General features: G+C 34.8%; 1 protein-coding gene across 4 annotated transcripts in view; it reads right to left on the reverse strand.

Moving 5' to 3' along the window:
- The window catches only part of slif (cationic amino acid transporter slimfast), a 638,367-nt gene that overhangs the window by 512,040 nt on the left and 101,101 nt on the right, over positions 1–25,226 (reverse strand). The window lies entirely within an intron of this gene.

The raw sequence follows: 25,226 nt of genomic DNA on the forward strand, positions 1-25,226 counted from the left end.
CTGTGATGGATTGATTACAGAACTGTGATAGATTGATTACAAGTAGTCCGGTTAGAAACACTGCTGCTTGCATTTTAGTTCCAAAACCGGCCGCCCGCACTCGTTCGCTGGTTGTGTTTTTTTTTTTTTTATAGCACATCGGAAAGATGTAAACAAATGCTTATTTGTAATTGGCCAAAACAGGAAAATTTAAACAAATCCGTATCTCAGATTTTTTTGAACGCCTGACCATGATATTTAAAGGAAACTTCTGGTAATATTTATATTTCTTTTGTTCTCTTGTATAGTTTTCCTTAGCAGTTTTCCAATAACTATTGCAAATGGTTACTCACACTTGAAATATAATATTCTTCTTTCTTCATTGTTATTGAAATATTTGTAATTAGGTGTAAAAATTACGGGATTATCCAAGGAGTAACTTGCTAGCTGAGTGGTTTCTCACAAGTCACTCATTGAGAGATAGTTGTCCATTGTTACGACCATATTTAGGGATTTTTGGTCAGATCTAGTTCGGAATAAGTATAAGAAACAGTCAAAATTAAAGGTTAATGAATTAATAATTTGTTTTCATGATTTAAATATTCTTCCTTCTTCTGTGGTGTCATTTGTGAGCAGAAAGTTTGTCTAATCTATCTTCAAAATGTACACACGTTCCACAGTGTGTACCGCAAATGTCTCACTGTCTAAGGAGAAGTTTTGAATACCGCAAATTTCCCAGAAAAATTTGTTTTCTCATTGGACCGCAAGTGTCCTGATACCGGATTCGCTAGTCCCTCTAACCTTCACAGATTCCTAGATATGGACATATAATTGTAATTCCCATAACTTTTCTTCTCATTCCGTTTTCTTCTCTTCTAGGTCAAATATCAAAAACGCTAAAACATGTGTATTTATTTTAAGGGAGAAGATCAAACACTGAATTTCATGTCTAATGTTCAGGAATTGCGAGAATATGGAGTCTCAATAACGGTTAAAATGCACCGCAAAATTCGCAGTTTAGTTTGCGGTAATCGGCATAGCAATTATAATAGGTTTTGGCATTTTTCGCTTTGCATTGCTTTGGAGAGTCCGTTAGAGCATGTTACCCAAGGACATCTTATAATTCCCACCCCATTTCTCCATTCCTCTTCGAATTAAAAAAAGAACTTACTTACGTATTAGTGCTAACTTACGCCACAAATACTATGCACTGTTCAAATTTCAATATTCTATCTCAAGTGATTCGGTCTAAGCGTTGATCAATCAGTCAGGACGATTTCTTTTATAGATAGGATAGGCGTCACTCTAATGTTTGTTATTTTTGTTTAATTTGGCACAGTATACGTTAGGTTAGTTGCTAAGGTTAGTAGTAAGTTACAATTGAGGGAACTTTCATTCACGAGGAGTGAAAGCAGTGCTGCAAAAATAGCCCAAGTTGAGCAAAATTGGAATAGACCCTACTCTGGCGAAGAATTTCTCCTGGGCTACAGTAATCATTGGTTACAAGTGTTAGAAGTGATGGTGGAAGAGACAAGAAAAAACTTTAGTTTCAAATTCGGGTTCCCAATTACATAAATGCCTCTGGTTTCCGGTTTTACGTTCAGTTCAATCTGGCAATCTTATAAAAGTCGGATCCCTCCTTCGTAATCACGACGTTGTATATGGACGCAAAAACTCAGCTATTGCTTCTAAACTATTTCAATGGTTCGTACTTAAATACATTCCTTCCCCTACCATGGTTGCGGCCTTGACTAAACGTGATATTCTTGTATTAATTTTATATATATATATATATATATATATATATATATATATATATATATATATATATATATATATATATATATTAGTTTCTCAGTAAGTTGCTTTTCAAAGATCGCCTAAAATTTCAGCGATGTACTATGGGCTATAAGCCATTAACTTCTGTGGACACCCCTGCTACGAACGACATACAATAGACTTTCGCTAATCCGGCCATTCCTTGCACATATGGGTGCCGGATTCGCGGTAGTGTCGGATTGAGAGGGTCGGTATTTTAAACGCATAGGAACTATACAGTCTGTACTTTATTAAATACAAAAACACTGTATATTCATTTACGTAGAAAATTTATTTGTTTAGTATGAACATACACAGTAGTATCACTCACTATGAAACGTCATGAATTTTTAGTTCCAACAATGTTCATACGCGAGGTCAGGCGGAACAGGTTTCCGTTTAGAAGCCACAGTATGTACTGAACTTTAGTGTAAGAATGTCACAATTTCTACTGTATTACGTATATATAGCATTGCTTAACTTTTTTGTTTTACTAACAACATTGTAGCACACGATAATTCATTGTCGTGCACGTCATTTTTGCTTGAGTGGCTCGTGGCTGGATGTAGGCCGAACTATTAAGGGTCCGATTAGCGGGAGTTCTTAAATATTCGATAAAGCACTTCAGTAGTAAGTAGTAGCCACAATACTATTATGAACGTATTTAATTCCAACGGTAACAGCTATGTTAGTGATACTAAAATTATTATTAATAATGATAATGGGTAAGGAGTAGTTAATTATGAGTATGACAACTATTTGCTACAGAAAACTTACGCATATACAATACCTATGTGTAAAAAATAATTTACTTGTAAACAGCACAAATGAAGCAAAATTTATGACGTATATAAGTAAAAACAATACGGTACTAATACGAGGTCAATGGTGTGGAAATAGATAAAAACAGACATCATGAAAAATGTGGGATTTGATAGGCAGTTAAAATTTTGTCAAACAAACGCTATCGTGTAAAGAGCAAGAAAGGACAATAAGTTTTATTTATTTATTTGTTTCAGAATGATATAATATGTACCGTACTCCTAAGAACTAAGATAGAATCCTTCTAGTAACCTTGGATAGAATCTGGTTCTGTAATATGAAATAGTATATCTAAAACTTTAACAGATTGACAGTATTCTTGGCACGGACACGATGGTAGCGCCACAAGAGATTTTTAGCCCTAGTGACGTTTAGGTTTTATGCAGTTTAGGACTTGTGCCGCGAAATGATTGTTAGGTCTTGTGCCGCGTCCCTCCATGGAATAATAAGTGAAGGCCGAGTGAGAATAGTGCATTGATAGCCATTTCAATGTCCACGATTAGGACCACCGTGGTAGGCCTAGCCTTGTATCTGATGAACTGGTGAGGCAAATCGACGACAAAATTCGTGCAAATTGTCGACAGCGATGAAGACATTGCTTTCTACTCAACGCTTTTGATACTGACGCCGAACTGCATGTCGGTGTAAGCCAATCGTTGAAATCGGAGATGGGAGAAATTGAAAAACTTGTGCCACGGTATGATAAGCGCCTTAATTTGTATGGTGATTATGTGGGAAAATAGTTTTAAAATGTACACTCATGTCCAAAATTATTGTCGCATGTCTATAAATATCTTGTTGTAGGAATATAATTTGATAATGAATTCGCCCGGTATTTCTTCTAATGTTAGTATGTGTATAATCGGCAAATATATGTATGTGGCAAATTTCATGTCAAAAGAGTAGTAAATAAGAACAATAAAACGAAAATAAAACTTTGTCCATTTAGCAACATTTTGTTTTACTCGTTCTAATTTCCGTATTTATAATTCTTTTCCTACGAAATTTACCACAAATATACATTTCCCGATTATACACATAGTATCAGTATTAAAAATACCCTGCAAAATCATTATCAAATTATATTCTTACAAGAGGACAGTTATAGATATGCGACAATCATTTTGGACATGAGTGTACCTTTCAAATGTATATAACACAATCTGTCTTATTCATTCTGTTACGTTATTTAAAAACCTCTTACTTTCTGAACAGTCCTTGACAAGATGGAAGTTACATCAGCAATGTAAGCGAAATTGGCTTTGTACACTTTCCCCTGTAAAATTAACCTTTATCTTTGCGGTTTCCAGCGAGTTTTCACTTTCAAGCCATTTTTTAAAAAAATTCTGATGCGAGGTACAAATAAGAAAATTATCGCATAACCGTATATCCAGTGTGTTACACATACAATTATATAACTTAATTTTAAATTCCTTACTTAACACAAAAAATTCAAGCTACTGGAAAAGTAGAAAACAAAGCAACACTGCTTAGCCTACTTCTTTCAAGTTTTTCAATAGTCTAAAAATCATTCGGTTATTGATTTGAAAACGAAATAAATAAATAAATAAATAGTGATAAAATGTTATTTTTATTTCTTATATTTATTAAATTCTAAATTAGAGGCACGATATATACTATTTAAGATTCAAGAATACATTAGATTTTGAATGTTTCTAAAGCAAATGGGTAATTCAATCGATCATTCATTATCAGCAGCATGACCTAGACCAACAATTTAATTTATATCTGAATCGCATAGTCTATCGGCAGTTGAACCCTGGTAACTCATACCGAAGACGCGTTTGATAATCCTATATTACCAATGCAGCTTCAAAATATGCATCGAGCTTCATAAGAATAGCGGTAATCAAACTTAGTGAAGCCTCCACGAGTGTTGTCTGTCTTAAATCCATATTGCATGATTTGATATTTGAAAATTATCTATTCGTTTGTATTTTTAAAATTATTTATTTAAATTACAAGTATAACCCTTACATATTTTGTTTGAGAGTTCGCATGCGTGCCTTCACACTAATATTTTTCAGGAAAATAAATTTGAAATGTTGAATATTCATTCGTTTCTTAAATGCTTGTAGGTAAGAAGTTACATAAACATACATGAGATGTTATTAAATTTTGAAATTGTAAAGTGCATTAAGAAAGTACTCTACTTTCCTTCATAATAATTTGTACATGACTGACGCAAAACAAATAATATTAAACAAATTACAATAAAAAATCTACTGTGGAGTCCTCTTGTACTTTAATCAATATGAGTCAGTTTCTGTGCGAAAAACAACAAATACATCCTCACCCTGCTAGTTATCAGCTCGCGTCAGCACAGAGCTTACAGGCACCCCAGCTGCCGCAAGTAGTCACATAAAACGGAAAGTCCTTTAGTCACGGTAGAATATTAGAAGGGTAGGTGTTTAAGAGCTCTTCTGTAAAGTAGGCGAACACTAGAAACAGCCAAGCCAGAAAGAGGGTAATATCAAGCATGGTTATCTATGCTATGCTGCCAAATCTCTTATGGGCATCGATCAGGATTGTAGACTTCATGCTAAACTAACCAGTAAGTATTTTTTTTTTTTTTTTTGTTTTTGTTTGTTCGATCATTCCCTACTCATTTACAGGAATAGTGTCCATAATTACTGTTTAACTGCTTTTCTTTGAATAATCTCCTCAAGCATGGAAGTTTTCTGAGCAAGTCTCTTGTAAAAAGTTTATGTATTTTCTTCGTGATCTTTGGGTTAAGTGATCGGAACATTACGGATGCGGTACACTAGTATTTATTTTCAAAATTTTTTCATGTACTCAAATTACATTATGTCCTGTTACGTCACGTTCGTAAAAAAATACTTTTGTCTCTAGAATTTTAAATTGGATTGGATTTAGGTTTAGAATTCCTTTCAGCAGCAAGAGCATATAAGACGTGGACTTACAACTTAACGTGAGATCCGAACCACACGAGCTCCCGTCGGGAATCACACCCTAGAATCTTTTACGTAAGAAGACGCACCTAATGCATCTTCACGATCAAAACTCCGTTCCCAACCATCTCCTTGCAGAGAACGAGACCACGATTAACGTATAGAAAGGCAGAGTGAATAAAAATATGTGATAGAGATGTTAATTAACTTAAATGTTTGTTTGTCTTTTATATCCTGGTTTTTTTCGCCCCCTTCCATATCCTCATTATACAGATTCTTCCATTTACACTCAATTCATTTAACACCTGTCTTCTTTAACGTAAGCTGCAAAAATGTGGGACGTAAGTAGTGATGTGAGGTGGAAAATTTTCCGTTCTAAAAAAAAATATCAGTAATCAAGTAACAATTCCTCAGCAATCATGAAATTGATTGAATTCGTGTATAGAAATGTTAAGAACTGAAAGATCGTTTAAAGAATCTGAAAATTTTCATGGATCAGACAATTTTCAGTACTATGTAGGAACAAGTTAAACAATTTTTCATGAATCGAAATATTTTCGGTCTTATATGGAAAAATTGAAGAACTTTTTATGAGTCGGAAAGTTTTCATCATTTTGAAGCAAAAAATAAGCAACTTTTTTGTGAATAGGAAAGTTTTATTGCTCTGTAGAAACAAGTGAGAGGAATTTTCATAGATCGGAAAATTTTCATCACGATGTAGAAACAAGTGGAAAACACTTTTCATAGGCCTGGCAATTTTGGATATTATGTCTAGTGATGTTAGGTGGAAAATTTTCCACTATATTTAACTGCACATAGAGCTACAAAATTGAATTTCAGTAGAGGAAAGTTAGTCAGCAACAAATTATAATTTTCCACTTAGCTTTCGGGATTCGGAAAATTTTCTATTTCAAGTTGGGGAAAAAATTTACAGTGTTTCTCTCTCTCTCTCTCTCTCACTCTGCGAGCTTCTTCGTTGCTAAGCGGTTAGCATACGCGCCTTTGGCATGGAAAACTTGGCTTCGATTCCCAGCGGGAGCTCATGTAGTTCGGATTCCACGTTAATCAGTTGGTACCGTGTTATATAGTCTCGCCCTTGAAAGGGACGTTAAACTCAAAATCAACTCAATTCAACTACTCTCTCTCTCTCTCTCTCTCTCTCTCTCTCTCTCTCTCTCTCTCTGTGTGTGTGTGTGTGTGTGTGTAAGTATGTGTGTGTATGTATGCAAAGTGCAGAGAACATACCTCGAGTTCGTAGAGTGCAAATATCCCATTCTATTATCTAAAATTTCAATTTATTAAAAGTCATTAATATTTTCCGATTCACAAAAACGACTCCATTTATTCATTCGATTCATGAAAAATTGTTCCACTTGTTCCTACATAGTGCTGAAAATTGTTTAAGCCATGAAAATTTTCAGATTCTTTAAACGATCTTTCACTTTTTAACATTTCTATATATGAATTCAATCAATTTTATGAATACTGACGAATTGTTACTTGATCACTGATATTTGTTAAGAACGGAAAATTTTCCGGAAAAATATAGAAGATAATTTTCCACCTCACATCTCGACTAAACAACGATGTAGTAATAAGTGGAGTATGTTTTTGTGAATCGGAAAATTTTCCGTTTCAAAATTTTCCGGAAAATTTTCATCACTGGACGTAAGACTAGAAAGTAATTTCATTTTTGTTTTTCATAGAAATCCCTATAATTGGCTTCTACACTTATAGGTGTGACGTACTTCTAGGTGACTTTAGGGAGGAGACCGTAGGCCATTAATAATTAGAATGAGATTATTATAGATACTAGCTGAAACACCCGTTTATTGCACAGGAAGAATAGCTTTCTGTAAACCTTCCCACCTTAGGATATTCTTTATTAAGCGTGTCTGTAGATCTATCTTCGATTTTGTGTCATCTTCGAAATGCGCCTAAAGAAGTGTTTACCATTACAGGGGTTAAATAAATAAGTAAATTATATATATATATGATTTCACATACACAGTCTCTTGGAAATTACAAACAGAATAAATAAAGCATATCGGAAATGAAAATTCGTTTCACGTAAGGGAGATAATACAGTGGAATTAATACAACTCTATTCGGCGAAGAGCTTTCCGTACACTATATACTCGAGAGACACGTGTTCCATCAATTTCGCACTGGAAAAGAAAACAACTTCAAGGTGAGTTTTAATAATTTTGGAGGAAACAAACTTAATGGCCTGTGGTCTAGGCCTGTATGTAGCCTAGAGCGGAAAACCATTCGTGTTTCCAGCCTTATATTACAGAATAAACTAATTTAATGTATAAGAAACTTTCACGCAGGGTTTCTTTAAGAAAAAATGTTCCAGGGGCCACACATTTTCACACAGTACTATTATATTATAGACGTATTATATTGATCTCCGGGGGGTCACTCTCAGAGCTCCGGGGGAGGAGTACCCCCCAAAAAAGCAAGTCTGGGAGAAACACTGTTTTGACGTGGGCATTCCTACACTACGGATTGTAAAATACTTTGTCCTTTCCGAACTCAAAATATAGCACGATCAAATAATACAATTTTCTGAAAGTTTTAAAAACAGAGTGGGCAAAACCATCTTCAACTTTAGTAACCAAAAATATATTTGATAATCCCTTACTTTTTTGTTCGCGTGTGTGTGTGTGCGGGGGGGGGGAATTAGGGAAGAAAACAGAAAAATCTTTAAGTTTTACGTTCCACGCTCATGCCGGTTAGGCTAAATGAGAGGGTGATAATGAGAGATGAGTGAAATGGTGGAATTAAGAAAGTGGGAGGAAACGGGAGAACCCCGAGAAAACCCACGAGCACGGTGTTTGTCTACCACAAAGTCCACACGAAAAAAAAACAGTTCTGGATGTATTTTAACCCAGCAAGGGCTAGAGTATTTTAACCCAGCCATTGCTGCATTAATACACACGGTAATAATTTTCAAATTAAACAAGGATAATGGTACACAAGTAAAATTCTAAAACCTTGTTTTGAAAATCGAAATCTGATTACCTATATGAACTTAAAGGTATTTCCATTGTCTAAACATATTTTAGTAGCACCTATATTGTAGTGGTGGCCGGTGGTGTTCATATACACTAACTCAGTATTCACGTTTTCGTAGATGCGCACTAAAGCCGGGTAAATATTAACTGAATGCAGATCGTGGATATAAAATAATATAATAAAACTACACTTATTACATTTCTTAATATTTGCCATTTTATGCAACGAAGACAACTTATGTACAGTTGTCAAAAATCATAATGTAGCAACACACCATAGGTGGTTGTATCCTTGTATATTTTGTATACCAAGAGCACGTACTTTCACTCCTTTGTGCGCTGGTGAATTGCACCCAGTTATTTTTAACCACGATGGCTTTCAAATTACTCAACCATTTACAGACTTCAGTCATTTTAAGAGTACAAAATGGAATATTCACATATTTTAGGAAATCCCCTTCTTAAACACTGGAGATCATGGCTACTTCTTTAAGTGAAAAGTGGAATATTTAATTTTCGGCGTATATGGAACTCCCCATTTCCCTTAAGATGCGCATTTTAATGAAAGACATGAAAACTCGGCTTGAGCCAAATGCTATGTTCGAGAGTTACTTTCAAACGATTCAATCGTTTTTCTTTGATAATGAAACCCACAACGTCGATGTCTGTTTTATATACTGACAAAATAATATAGGAATTGCTTCCTTAGAACTGAAATTTTTGATTAACTGGCCCACGTGACCACTTGCTTTTAATATTGATTTTATATATGTATTTTCACCTCCAAGAGTGGAAGTTTCGAAAACGCTGAAAAATTTAATTTCAATTAGCAGTTTAAATGACAAAGTTCACACTTCAAACTTAAACTAATCCTTAATGTGAACATGAGTAACTAGTTCGAGCTAATGTGAACATGACTAACCTCAGATAATCGGGGCTCGAATCATACAGACTTTCCAAATTACGGCAGTAGTGTACATAAAATAGTAAAGGCGTCAGCACTAGTATAATAAATAGCCCTATACTATTTGCTGTACAGAGAATTAAATTGTTCTCCTGTTAGAAACATCGAGATAATATAAAAGACCAGAAGATTTCTTGTGATTGTAATATCCATCTTGGATCCGCGATTTTGAATTTTGTAATCTTGGTGTAAGATTCGGAATCAATTGTCCTAAAACCCCTGGCAGTGTATTTTCTTCTACATTAATGATCGTTTTCTGTCTATGCTTGCAGACTCCCCCTAACGTTCCAAGGATAATTTCTACTCAAACCCGCGCCATTGCCAAAGTAAAAAGTACTTGTTATTTTTCGATGTTCTACAAGTATGTAAAGTTTCATTCAAATCGGTGAGTTCACTTCGTAAGTTTCTTTGTTAAACGATTCCAAGCGGGAGTAAGGTTGCCCACAAGAAGGGCGCTTACAACACTTTTAGAGACGAGACAATTTTGATCAAGCAGAACTTCGTCATAGGTGCACATATTTTGATTATTTTGATTAATTAATTAATTAATTAATTAATTAATTAATTTCTTGTTTGTTTGTTCGTAAGTATGTTCTTTAGTTGTGATCCCAAGTAAACTTCACAAGGATCTAACAGTAATCTTTACACTACTAAACTGATCAACGACTAATAGTAATTAAACTTCATTGTGTGCATGATCACACGTAACTCCAACCCTGTTGTGGTGATTTTATTCTTTTTTCGTTTCAAAAAGTATACTTATCACTAGTACCAATAAATTATATCATTTGTAATATATATGGTCACCCGCATGTTTTGTAGTCTGACCCACTTATAGGAAGTTAGTGTCCTGGCTTTAGATGCCTAACTAAACTACTGGGATAACGAAAAAGTGGAAATTTAAAAGAAAAGCAAAATACTTCAAAAACTCACTAACAAGCAGAAAATTAAATATTTTAAAACAATATTAACACGCTTCAACAAAAGTGATAAAAAGTAGAAAAAAGCGTTAAAAATAATAATGAAGAAACAGAAGAAAACAGAAGATAACCATTACTATTACATAGAGATGCAAAAAAGCCAACTTTTTTGAATCTACGTTTTTTTTCACATAAAAGCCGGCTTTTTTTTGGGGGGGGGGGAACGAGAATTTTGGAACTTTTTGCTTTTTTTCATTTTCATGGTTTTTCTATTTAAATAACTTCCTTATAGTATACTCTGAAGTTAAATAAGATTTCATGACGTAAATGCTATATTTCGCTCTGGAATTCACCATCATGATGGATGGAACACATGTTTTATGAATTAAGTAAACAGAGTACGTAGTATTTGAGGGCAAGTGTAGACGATATTTAACTTTATTTTAACTGAGTTATCGAAATTTTTTCCTTTTCTACGTCATTTCTTTTTAGTCATCCGTGTTTCATTTCCTAGAGATTAGTAGGCCTGCTTGCTCTAGCTTCTAGCACATAAGTTAAACTTTTACTTTTCAATAAATCCGTCAGAGCGTACTTTTGCCAGTATATCTGTCAAAGCGTACTTCCACATTCTTGTTATACTGTAGCTGTGCAATGATTTAGCAATAATCTTCCGGATACAAACTTGAATGCCATTTTACACAAATAATCAATAGCGGATTCAGAAAAGTATTTTGAGAGGGGGTTTTCTTATTAATGTTTAGTTTTTCTAAAAATATCTAATTTTTATTTGAGAAGAGCTTGAAGTTGATGAGTAAAGGAATAACAAATGTTTAGTTTGTTTTAGAAATTCTGTAATTTCGGGGTACAAGCTTCACCCGTAAAACATCCCCACCCTAACCCCCTCCGCAAATCTGTCACTGCTGGTAATTAGTAGGGGAAGGTAGTCGAATTCTGCGCGGTGGATAATTCTGCGCACACGTGTTTCTTCAACTTGGAGATTCTTTACGACACATTGGTTGCTGCTGCTATGAAGCGACCGTTACTAGTAACTAACATTAAAGGAGGGAAGCCAATATGTCAAATGTTTAGACTGTAAGTGGCAGTTGAATTATTTCTTTCCTGTTGATGTTAAATAGTCTTCAAGAGAATTAAGAGGTCAGTTCTATATTTTATATATTTCTAGATCGTTACTTTTATATTCCATTTATATTGTAAATGGACATTATAATTACGGCAATTCGTAGTTCTAATCAATTTTTAATAACTCGTAGTTTTGTGTTTTTTGTTAAATGGCGGAGTAGGGTTATTCTGCGCAAAATCGATGGGATATTCTGCGCAGTGCGCAGAATTGCACCTCAAGAGGTTTTATGTTAATAACAAGCATATGTAATAGATCTGCAAAATATCGTCACTCTCTGATTAAAGATACAGGGAAGAATAGAAAGAGCAACTACGAGAGGTAGTTATGCAGAGGAACAACTAAGAGAAGCTATCAGTGCTGTTAAAAGTGAGTGTGCGATTCGAGAAGTTTGAAGATTGTATGGAATTGCAGAAAGAATCTACTATTCATCTACGGATGAAAACTGGAAATATGGAGTATGCTACTCTCGTAAGTGTTCTCGCGAGAACAAAACACGAATTGGTGGACTATGTGATAAGCGTTGCAAGCGTTTGGTATCACACCTATAGACCATCGGTGTTTGGCATACGAATTTGCTGAAGCAAGTCGAATTGCGCATAATTTTGATGGAACTACCTAATTTGCTGGAAAGGACTGGTTGAGACTATTTCTTTAAAGAAATCCAAGAATAAGCCTAAGGAAACCTGAAGAAGTAAGTTTGAATAGGATAAATTGATTCAATGAAGAAGCGGTGACACTATTCTTCAATAACTTGGAAACAGTAATGAAAAAGCACCATTTTCCCCTAAGTAGAAATTTCAACGTGGACGAAAGGGGTATTTCGAACGTACAAAAACTTGTGAGAATTTTAGCACCTAAAGGTCAGAAACAGGTAGGAAGTGCTATGGTGTGCGAGCGTGGAAAGACAGTCACTGTTGTGTATGCTTGTAGTGCATTTGGAATCTTCGTCCCTCCCATATTTATATTCTCACGGCGTCGCATGTACGATCTCGCCAGTATTTTCGATGAAGCATACGTCAAAGTTCCAACTATGGACAAAGCCATAGCTGGATTTAGGGCTGTGGGAATAATATCATTAAACCCTGACAAATTTTCAAAATCAAACTTTCATGATGTCACTATGGAGGAACCTAACATAGTCATTACTGCTAGAGATGATGAGGACAGGTTGGTATAAAACGTCGAGGAAACTAGTCGTGATTGTGGAATTCATACTTCAACAGAACATAGTTTTAGTGTCACATCTCAGAATCACATTGTTCTCCCTTATCATAGCACGCTTATGATTTCAATACACTCAAAAAAATGTAATATTTTGTTCAGTTATAAAACAAGTAGAGAATAAAGTATATAGTAAAACCTGTAGCCCACCTTGTCGTTCTTTTTCTGAACCCATGTCATCTACATATCTAAGTATGTTATATGTTATGAAAATGTTTCCCTGCTTTAAACATATATATTTGCTTTGCGCAGAATTACTCCATATTACGCGCAGAATTACCCACCTAGTTGGGTAATTCTGCGCAAACGTATAGTTCAGGTTTTTTGTCTATTGTCGAGTACTGGTATGAGCTTTTACTCAAACTACGTCTTTAGCTTGTCTACTACACAGCAAACAATGGCTGTGCAAAGTTATGTCGTGATACTTACAAAAACAGCGGAGAAATAACGATTTTTCCTTAAGTGCGCAGAATTCGACCACTTTCCCCTAATAACAACGACTTAAAAACGATAAGAATGGAAGTCGGCCAGAACTCCCAGTACACGCATTATCTCTACATTCACAGATGCAATTAAGAAGAACTTTTGTCAAAATGGTCGAATGTGCGGTTGAATCCCGGACTTCCCGATAGAAGCGCAAAAGCTAACCACTCGCTCATGGTTGTTGCGCAGTTATGGTTAACTTAAATATATTCTCTCTCTCTCTATGGCCTATGGAATCAGAAGGTTCAATGCCGCGTTCACAAAAGCTCTCCACTGACTTCAATCCTTAGCCAAGTGGATCCAGTTTTTACTTTGTATTCCTATTTCTGCGAGATCCATTTTAAAATTGTCCTCCCATCTGCGCCTGTCTTTCTAATGGACGTTTTCCGATTGAGTTTCCAGTTAAAACTTTGAAAGCATTCCTACCTTCTTCCATTCTGGTGCATGACCCACATACCTAAGCCTCCTAGACTTGATGACTGTTACGATGTTTGGTAAACCGTATAAATTATGCAGTTCTTCATTATGAAGTTCTTCATTATGAAGTTTCCCTCATTCCCGTTCCTCTTGGGTCCGAATATTCGTCTCAGGATTTTATTTTCAAATACTTTCAGTCTGCGTTCTCCCCTCAAGGGACCATGTTTCACAACCACAAAACAGGCATGATTATCATTTTATATATTTTAAATTCCTCGACAGAATTCGCGACGACAAAATACTTTGAATCGAATAATAACACGAATTTCCTGATTTCAGTCGACATTAAATTTCTTTGTGGATATGATTTTGGTCTAGTGATATTGGCCCCAGATATTTGAAAGTATCCATTTTGTCGAAAGTTTTATTTGATATTTTAACGCATCCATAATTTGCCATATTACGATCCCGATGAACTTCCATGTATTTAGTTTTCTCTGCATTTACTTCTAAACTAATGTCGCGGCAAGCGTTTAATAAGGACTCTGCATTTCCTTTTATTGTTCTATTAAATTTGCATCAGCAGCATACGCCATAACCTGGTGAATACAATTCAGCTCTAGGGCCTAGTTGCTATCTTTAATTTTACTTATTGCGTACTCCGGAACAAAGCTGAGCAACAATGGCGATATCGCATCTCCTTGTTTCAAGCCATTCTGGACGTGGAAGCACATGAACAAGAATTTTTCTGCTCGGACTTCACTTCGGGATTCATTTAAACACATTTTAATTAATCTAACTAGCTTTATCGGTATTCCGAATTCTGTAAGAATGTTGTACAATGTTTCCCTCCTATCCGAGTCTTGAGCCTTTTCAAAACCAATAAACAGCTGATGTACTGGGTAATATATTCCCATTTCTTTTCGAGTATTTATCGAATAGTAAATATCTGGTCGATAGTTGATCGATTTCCCTAAATCCACACTGATAATCTCCAATAATTTCACCTGCGCATGGAATAAATCTTGTTAATAGAATGTTAAGAGAATTGTTCTATAATTATTACATTCAATTTTGTCGCCTTTCTTGTGAATTGGAACAGTGATTGATTCTTTCCATTCTTCTTAAATGTATTCCATAGTTTGTCTCTTTTTTAAAAAAAAAAAAAAGTTTCGTATTGATATGTTGAATTCCTGTCGTTAAAAATTCAGAAACCTTCAGGACTGGGTAAACCATGGTGATGGTGGTTATAAGTCTAGGAAACCGCACGATCATATGAAGTCTATTACGCATATGATCCATTAACAGAAAATTTGGTACTTTCCCGATTTTGAACAAGCTTAAACAGCCAGTGCATTATAGAATTCGGAATTTTACCGATTTTGCAGATTCCAAGCACCTTATAGGTGGTGCCATTATTACGTATGTGATCAATGAATGAAAAATGTGTTCGAAATGTTCATACACTGTATATGAAAGTTAAAACTTAAAAATTCCAAGAATGTACAGAACCACCCGAAACCAAGCTCTTTATGTGCAGCTTTTAAGATTATCTTATAAATGTATTTCTCTCATGTTTTATTTTTTGTTTCAAAAAGAGGGTTGTGATATTTTGAAGTAAAAATACTACATACAATTTTGCTAGTTATTAATCTTCAATCTTCTTTTTAAAAAAGTACTTAATTTTGTCTTAAAAGTATAAGAAGTTATACATATGAATTCCAAAGGATTAACCAATATATATATATATATATATATATATATATATATATATATATATACCGGGTGCACCATTTATAATGTCCCACCTTTATAACAGAGGAACCAAGAGAGAGAGAGAAGCGAAACTTTGCACAAAGCAACTACAGGAAGGGGGACGTCTATCGATGTATTGGGTAACATCACCAGGTGAACAGTGTTGCCAACCCAATATAAAGTTATGATTTTTTAAATGGAATGACCTAAATTTAATTTCATAATTCGAATTAGCAATGAAAACAAAGACAAAAGAGATGACACTTACAGATCAGTGTTGCATACTTTTTGAGAAATATTGTAAAACATGTGTCAAGTTTAAACGCCTTTAACACATACAAGAAATAAAGTAGTAACTATTTGTGCACATTAAATGAAATACTGATAAGAACTCTTTAAAATGACTTCAAGTTTACAAGGATCAGTTAAACAGTGTTGCCACAACAGAAGAGAGAAAAGTTGAATTTGGAAATAGTGCAATAACTTGAAAAAGCTCCCTAGTACAGTATGATTTAAAATTCATAGAGCAAATCAGTATGTCATAAGGAGCATTGTCACGTTTATTTGAGATCGATAAGTCAAGTACTTACCAAGATATTCGGTACTCTGTAAAAGCTGAGAATTTTGTGCTGTATAAGATGGTAACGCTGTTTCAAAATTCCCTTTTTTTTCCCTCAGCGTTAGAGAAATCGTGAAGAAATGTATAAAACGAAATAAAACATTGATCAATGGACATACAATGAAATGAAACCCATTTGAGTTCTTGAAGGAACTAATTAAACTTAATGTGGATATAAATTGTTCTTGAGTTAGTAATACGAATTCACATTTCAACAAGATGGTAGAAATACGTTTACGAGAGTTACCTAATAGCTATTTCGTGCTATGAATATACTTATTCTCGTGCAACTTTAGGGCAGTAATATCGAAACAATTCAATATTGTCTGTAAATATTAACGACTTGTTACTATTTCTTTTTTAAACACGAATGAATGAAATAAGTAACAGTTTGTTCCAATACAAAGGATGATTTGCATGCACAATTTCTTTGGCTGTTTTGTAGCTGTTGGGTTTAGCCAAGCGGTGTAACCATGATAATTACTCACTTTCTTCGTTTGCACGTGTAAGGGGATCATTCGGAAGCAATGGTCAAGAAATTGTACATACAAGAAATGCAAGAAGTCATTATAACTGCTATACCGATGATCACTAACAAAATGTTAAATATTGCTTTGCTTTGACGCAATCCATATCGGAATAGTTCCCCAAGTCTCTGGCATTACCCATCAGGTTACGAAACAAATTTCTGTGTGGTATTATTTGTACAGATGTACTCTCACTTAGGAACTTAAAATTTTAAAGTCATTTTCCCTAACTGAGTATTTTTTATTTATTATTATTTTGCTACCATATTATAAATCTCTACAAAGGTTAGCTGTATGAGTTGTAGCCTATATTCACCAATGAAATAGGCATTTTTTCTGGAAATACCTAATTATTTGTACCATAAAATTCGTGTATTTTTTAAAATTTCTACTTTGCCGCCAACTTGTCAAACTGTACGTTATCTTCTGTATTTGTCAGCTTATTTATTGAATGTATAGTTACAAATCATCGAATAAGTTTGAAACGCGCTACTGCCTTTCATGTGAAGCTCGACATAATATTTTAAGTACATATTTAGGAATATTTCTCGTGCAGCTTTGCTTTAGTCGCATAACTCGAAATAATTGTTGAAAAATTACAAGTATTTCACAAATTCCTTCTTATTGTTTACTAAATGATTTGCGCTGGCCGACATGGAAACTTGTCAAATGGAATAGTTAAATTTCAAGGGGACCATCATAATCAATTGTTGAATAATTAAGATTCTTCTAGGATTTGCGCGTAAATACGGCGTCCGGATGTATGCATAAAAACTGCAATGTAAAAAGCAAGAAACAATTTGTGCTAGTAGGCCACTAAAAAGCAAGAATGCTATCTCACCGAGTCACGGCAGGGCGAAGCTGAAGGGCGCGAGCTCTAGAGAGGGGGTGCGTCATCGAAGATATACAAAAATAGAGATAGTGAAATGAGTGGTTTTAGGTAATAATATGAGTTTCTATAATACTTGTCACGGTTTCATACTTGTAGCATTCCACTTGTAAACATAAAATACAACTTCTGTACACTGTGCACAAATACAGCACCGGTGGAAAATACAACCTTCATTTGTATGCACTCACTTATTTTATCCGTAGTAAAGTACTCGTAAGGATTTTACACTATACTCCGCGTCACCCGAATTGGCGTGTGGCATCAACCAATAAACTCACAGTGCGCTGTTACTAAACCTTCAGGGAGGAATCAAATCATTCATAATTAATTTTGTTCGTATTTGTGGACAGTTATGAATGATTAGGTTCCTCCCTGAAGGTATAGTAACAGCGCACTGCGAGCTTGTTGGCTGATGCCACACGCCAACTCGAGGGACGCAGACTATGGTAACGTACACATCTAAACATGAAATACAGGTGTATTACTTTGTATTTAACTCTATCGCTTGCAGAACTTTTTTTTATGGATTTTCATGCGAAGTACGGAATTTTACATGTAAATCTTTCAAAATTTGGTGCGCCAAAAGTAAAAAAACACCATATTCACTATAAACTCAAAGGTAAATAAGTTGACCAAAATGCAAGTAGTAGCAAGTAGTAAGAATGACGTAATGTACTATACACTGGCTCACGCACAACAATGCATGATATGTTTAACTTTTGTAATATAGTGCTGATGGGGTTCATTAAAATTTTACTTAGGTGTTTTTTTCTTTCTCTTTTCCTTGAACATAAAATATGAGTTAGGATACGTAGGTTGGCTTTGGTTAGCTTAGTTTAGTATACATTTGGTAAATTCCTTCTATAATAATGCAGCAAACGTAGAAATTTGTGAATTGTGCATTAATATCACAAAAATCATAGGTTCAAGTTTTCTCTTACATACACAACTGCTAGGTCGTAATTAATGAATGTCTTAAAATGTTTTATACGGCTTCATTCTGCAGTGGATTGTGTTAACGAAATGTAAAGTATGACTTTTTTTTACGATTCTCGGTATGCAATTACAATTATATATTGCATTGTTTGTGTTCGTTTGCGATCCGCAAATTTTGCGAACATTATTACAAAAATAGATTCATATACTGTTATTTAGCGTGGCACATAGACTGTTATTTGTTATGGTACCAATAGCTTCTAATGTTTGCATTTAGTGTTTATATGTACCGTTACGTACAATATCATGTCATAGCAACTGTTCGGAATAGTTTTTGCAATATATTGTACGACAGTCATTTCAAAAGTTCTGCACACTGAAAGATGTTATGTAAGCTAATAATTTATTGTACAAAATACCTTTACAGGCCATCAATACAATCTCCATACTTGTTTATGAGAGCTTCCCAACATTTGGCAAATTCTGTATTCTGGATATTGCACCTTCATTGTTGAGGTGTCTGATCACTCGGGTGACCTCACTGAAAGCTTCGTAAATCTAATCAAAACATTTTCCACAGAGTAGTTCTTTTAATTTGGGAAACAAATCAAAGTCTGGTGGGGTCAAATCAGGACTATATTGGGAAGGAAAGTATTTCCCATCCATACTTGTTAATTGTCAATCTTACTTCTAGAGCAGAATGCGACCTTGCATTATCGTTCAGAATGAAGACACCAGCTGCAAGCATGTCGGGATTTCTTTCAATAATTTTCGGGCGCAAAACATTTTGCAGAAACAGCTTGTAGTATACGCCTGCTATAGACGTCCCCTGTGTCACTCTATTGTAGCTATCTCTCGATTCGTATCATACGCGAAGATCATCGTAAGTTAAACGTTTGATTGTTGCTAGCGGAATTTCTTCGGGCGTGAAGAGTCAGAATTGTTTTATTGTGACGACTGAAACTTCAATTCTGGTTCAAACTCTCGTATCCAGGTTTCATCAATTGCAACAGTCGTTTGGAAAAACTGATCTTCTTCTGTTTGATAACGTTGAAGCAATTTTTCTGACATTCTTTTGCAACATGCTTTCTGCTCTTTACTCAGATCATGCGGAACCCATCTCATCTTCATCTTCAGCTTCTCAGTAATGATTCTGTAAAGTGAAGTGACATATTTTGGCCTCATATGCAATTTTCGTACATGTTTTCGTCGACCCTCTCTCAAAATGTCATTCACAATAATCTTAGGAGTGTAGTCTGTTGCAGTTGATGGTCTTTCACTTCTTGGGGTGTCCGCAGTGCTTACACGACCTTCACGGAAACGAGCTGAGCACCAAAATACAGTGATATGATCCACTACACTATTTCGACAATCCTCCCGCAAAGTATTGTAAATTTCAGTTGAATTCTTTCCACATAGAGTTTCGATGTTGATATAGGAACGTTTATCATCACGTGTAACCCAATTTCAGGCACGTTCACCACTGAATTTCTCACAACACAGCTAAGCAAACCAGAAAACATAGAAACAATCGTCAAGCACAAACTCTGACCCACAACTGACCTAAAAGTGAACTTGATCAAACCACTCAAACGGTCGTGTATAGGCTGTGTGCAAGACTTTTGAAATGACCCTCGTATTTATACCTGGACCCTCTCATTTCGTAACGGTTTGCGTCAACACAAAGCGAATAAGCATTTCGGTTTTACTTTCACGTGATGACGTGTTTTCTACGGACACAGTCCCACGTAGCACAGGATGGTTCTTGTCTCTCTCCCTTGTCTTCCTTTACGCGCATATACACTGTCGCTGACATGCCTCCTCTATACGACCAAAAGCCCGTGTGAGTTTCCAACTTCGTTCTGTTCAAATAGATGAAATGACCACCATGCAGAGGTTTGTACGTATTTTTCCGAGAATAATCGCTTTTCAGATATATCAGTTTGCAGTATATCATAAATCTATATTCAATTATTGTGAACCACTGTACAAAAAACAATAGATTTTGATTGAATTATAATAGGAAAATTATGTGGTTATACCTTCTTAAAGTTAAACAGCGAGGGCACGGTTGCTCAGTGGTACAGCACTTACCTCTGGTGCGTGGGGTCCCTGATACGACTTCCGATCCAGTATGTTTGTGGTGGAAAACATCGTGTCCATGGGGTTGTCGGGTAATCTCGCTTTCTCTCACATTCTCATCCCATTAATTCTTCTATCATCAGTCACTTGCCTTAATCATTGTCCCCCTTAGCCTAAATGGCATAAACGTGGGACGTTATACAGAAAGTTACGCTGCGCTAAGGAATACGATCTAGTATATAATTTGCAGAAGAACTATGGAATATTCTTTACACAGTATGTTTACACTATTTTGTTTACAAGATACCCACCTTTGCTAACGCGCCTGGTCCCTATAGATTACTTTAGTTACCACTACTTTGGCCCTGCCCTGACTTGGTTAAATACTTCATTGCTTTTTGTGGCCATCCAGCACAGATTTGATTTTTTTATACTGTACTCGTTTACTCGTCAACTCACTACGGATCCAACCGTTCATGGTCCCACCAGATTCTCCGTTTCTTAACCGATCACATACATTTCTTGTTATTAATGGCCACTTAACAGGGGTTGTTTGGTGTTTGTTCCACTATAGGTTTTATGGCATATTTCTACGTGCTGTACTTTTACTCATCACGTTTGAGTCCCCATAAGGGAATCGGCACCTATGAATCCATAAATGCAACTCACTTCTTAAAAAACAATATTTATACATTATTTGTAGTTAATTTCGTGGTGAATGAAATACAAAATAAGTTGTGTGTGGTCCCCTAAAATTGGATAGTACGTATAAATATTGGATGATTTGAAAAATTTTGCTACCATTTAAGAGAACTTAGCCTAGGTATTTTCAATTCAAATTTTACAACTATTAATATCTACGTTTTATTGTCTTTTCTAACTTATGTTCAGGAGAAAGAAATTAAATTAAAGAAATATATGTTTATGATGATCAAGAAACAATTATTCGTAACATACATTACAAAATTCATGAAATATAAAACATATTCTGTTTAATTTAATTCGGCATATCACAGAATATAACTTGTGTCACAGATTAGTACTTTAATATTTCTCCCACGCAGAGGGAAGAAAGGGAATTTTGAAACAGCGTTACCATCTTGTACAGCACAAAATTCTCAGCTTCTACAGAGTACCGAATATCTTGGTAAGTACTTGACTTATCGATCTCAAATAAACGTGACAATGCTCCTTATGACATACTGATTTGCTCTATGAATTTTAAATCATACTGTACTAGGGAGCTTTTTCAAGTTATTGCACTATTTCCAAATTCAACTTTTCTCTCTTCTGTTGTGGCAACACTGTTTAACTGATCCTTGTAAACTTGAAGTCATTTTAAAGAGTTCTTATCAGTATTTCATTTAATGTGCACAAATAGTTACTACTTCATTCCTTGTGTGTGTTAAAGGCGTTTAAATTTGACACATGTTTTACAATATTTCTCAAAAAGTATGCAACACTGATCTGTGAGTGTCATCTCTTTTGTCTTTGTTTTCATTGCTAATTCGAATTATGAAATTAAATTTAGGTCATTCCATTTAAAAAATCATAACTTTATATTGGGTTGGCAACACTGTTCACCTGGTGATGTTACCCAATACATCGATAGATGTCCCCCTTCCTGTAGTTGCTTTGTGCAAAGTTTCGCTTCTCTCTCTCTCTTGGTTCCTCTGTTATAAAGGTGGGACATTATAAATGGTGCACCCGGTATATATATATGTATGTATATGTATATGTATATTATATATATATATATTGGTTAATCCTTTGGAATTCATAATGTAAATATGTTAAGAATTTTTAAATTTTTTTTTCAAAATTCATGGTTTATTTTAGAGGTTCTATATTATTATGTACATCAACCAATAACCAAATGATTTCTTGTGCTGTAGAGAAGCGAAACAAAGTATGCTTTATCCATTTAAAGCAAAAGTTTGAAAAAAAGACCAAAATTTCCCAAACAAAAAAGCGAAGCCGAAAAAAACAAAAAAGTAGTTTTCCAAAAAAGTAGTTTTTTTCCGAGCCATTGCATCTCTACTATTACCTACAAAAAAAAAAAAAAAAAAAAAAAAAAGAAATTGAAATCTGTGCCAAGCCAAAATATCAATGCCTAATATAAAATTAGTTCCGATAATAATTTTGTGAGAATTTGTTTGGCTTGGCAAAAATTTCAAAAACTGTTCTAGATAACAGTAATGAATTTTTTGTTGCACAACTTTTTTTAGCGCTTCAAGGACCGGAACGGCGACAGAAGCCTTTACGAGAAAGTTATTTTGTGGAAGCTTGAATAGAGTTGAGAAAAAGGCTTATAAAATATTCGGTGTGGAGTATTGTACTGTATGGATCAGAAACATGAATATTACGCAAAAATGATGAAAAGTGAGTGGAAGCTTTCTAAATGTGACTGTGGAGAAAAATGAAAGAATTAGCTGGGTCGAGCGGAAAACGAATGACAGGGTGACAGAAATGGTGGGGAGAAAAGAGTTTTAGATATTATTAAGATGATAAAGTGAAACTAGTTGGAACATTGGGTAAGAAGGAACTGTATCATGAGGGACGTGTTAAAGGGTATGGTGGCAGGAAAGAGGGAGAGGGCGAAGGAGACTGCATTAATTGACGATATTAAAATAGAAAAATCGTACGTGAAGATGAAGAGATCGTGGAGCGGAAGATCGTGGAGCATGCAAGCTTCTCAGCTGCAGCAAGTGACCTGTCAATGGCGGAAAAGCAATGATGATTTTTTTTTTTTTAATTTTTGGTGATTTTGTTGAAGTCTATCATCAACAAAATCAAGTCTATCATTATTTTTTTTAATTAAAAGATGATATTCGATTTAAATCTTGAAGAAATGTCCCCTTTGTTTCACGGTACATATCCGTTTATTTCAAGAACACTACTATTATGAAGCACAATTTTTCTTAAGCTACTTAGAACAAAAACCTTTGAAATACATTGAACAATATTACGAGACTTTAATGTGATTTTCATCTAAACAAACAACTGACATTTTAGAAAGTGGTTGTCGCAAGGGGATAATTAGACAATGATTAAGCTATAATTGAAGCAACTGTATTTACATAACATAAATCAATCAATGGGTAAAAATATTTTTCTAAACTCCAAACTCACATACGTCAACCATATAATAGAAACAAGCTGTTCGAGGGGACTTGTCACAAGACTCATACACAACTTTAATCACCTTTACATGGATGTTTACGTTTCTCGTAGTTGAAGGTTTTAGTCATTCATTGTCATTAAGGTACACAAAACACTTTGAAGGAATGTTGTATACTGTTTATAGTGAGCTACTACCTGAAGACCACGCCCAAATATTTCGACCATTTTAAAGTTTATAGTTACAAAGTGCTGTAAGCTACTGATTTGTTTTCAAACTGTACAATCTTTTAAACTCAGAAACTTTCTTCCCTTTTAGTTGAATGACTCAATGTATGCTACGTAGATAGTGCTAACTGAACACCTGCAAAGGTAACTTAGTTACATTTAATATACACATTATTAGGCCAATTGCATGTAAATATAATCTTGTTTTCTCCTATATAACATTTATTTAACCGAATCAGCTTTTTGTGAGCGTTTTTTTTTTTAAACAAAGTTTGACCTTCGTATTTAAGCCATAATGAGTGTAAGAGGCTAAATGGTACAATGTTCAAATTGCAGTAGCATGAACAATATATCACACACCAAATTTGATTATTCTTTAAGTGCTAATTGCTAATTACACAAATTTTTGTAACCTCCTTCCATTTTCATTGTAAGAAAGCATAAAATCCATAGAGGTTCCCTTCAAAACAAAATATTTAACTTCATTTGATAGGATATTATTGCACGACATTGAACATTTTTTTCTTTAATCTAATTACAACTGCATTCGAGAAGGCGCTTATCCTCCCGTGGTCCATGACGCAGCCCCTAAAATTCTACTAATAGTACCGTATATAAGCCCCTCCCCCCGAACTAATATCTTATCAATTAAAATCTTATTCAATGTTTTTGGTCTGAAAATGATCATCTTCGAGCACAGACTTCCTTTACATGTTTTTCTCGACTCGCCTAAAATTTAAGTTATGCAAATTCGCGTCATGGTCCTTCCTCCTTGTTGACTCACCTGGTATTATTCTAATATTAACAGAAATAAGTAGCAGTGTCACGTGTATAGCACGTGAAGGAGTTCTGTTTATATGGTATTTTCTTAATATTGAAACGGAAAGTGGTAATAGGTTTAATCCACTTCCGGTTTTAGTAGCGAGAGGGAGAGATGAAATATATTTTTAGAATGTTTAATTATAGGAAATCGCTTCTCGCTATCTATTAGTTTTTATTCTACAGCGATCAACGTTCAAACCGGAAGTGGTTGGTTTCTACCACTTCTGGTTAGAACATGGGATTAAAAGAGAAGATTGTATCTAGTCTTATAGCCCTAAAATATATTCCAGAAAATCACTTCTTGTTATATATTACCATTCTTCTTCTGTGTAGATCAATATTGAAACCGAAAGTTGTTAATTTCTACCACTTTCGATATTATCACCATCTCCATCAGCGAACTTAATTTTTAACCCCCTTTATCGTGAGCAATTTGGTGGCAATTCATCAAGTAGTTCTTGAGATTTGTTTTTCTCCCGAACAGACGGACGAATACAGGAGTTTTGGTGAAACATACACTAAAAAAT

Source organism: Thermobia domestica, chromosome 15, assembly GCF_964235325.1.
Source record: "Thermobia domestica chromosome 15, izTheDome1.hap1.1, whole genome shotgun sequence".
NCBI lineage: Eukaryota > Metazoa > Arthropoda > Insecta > Zygentoma > Lepismatidae > Thermobia > Thermobia domestica.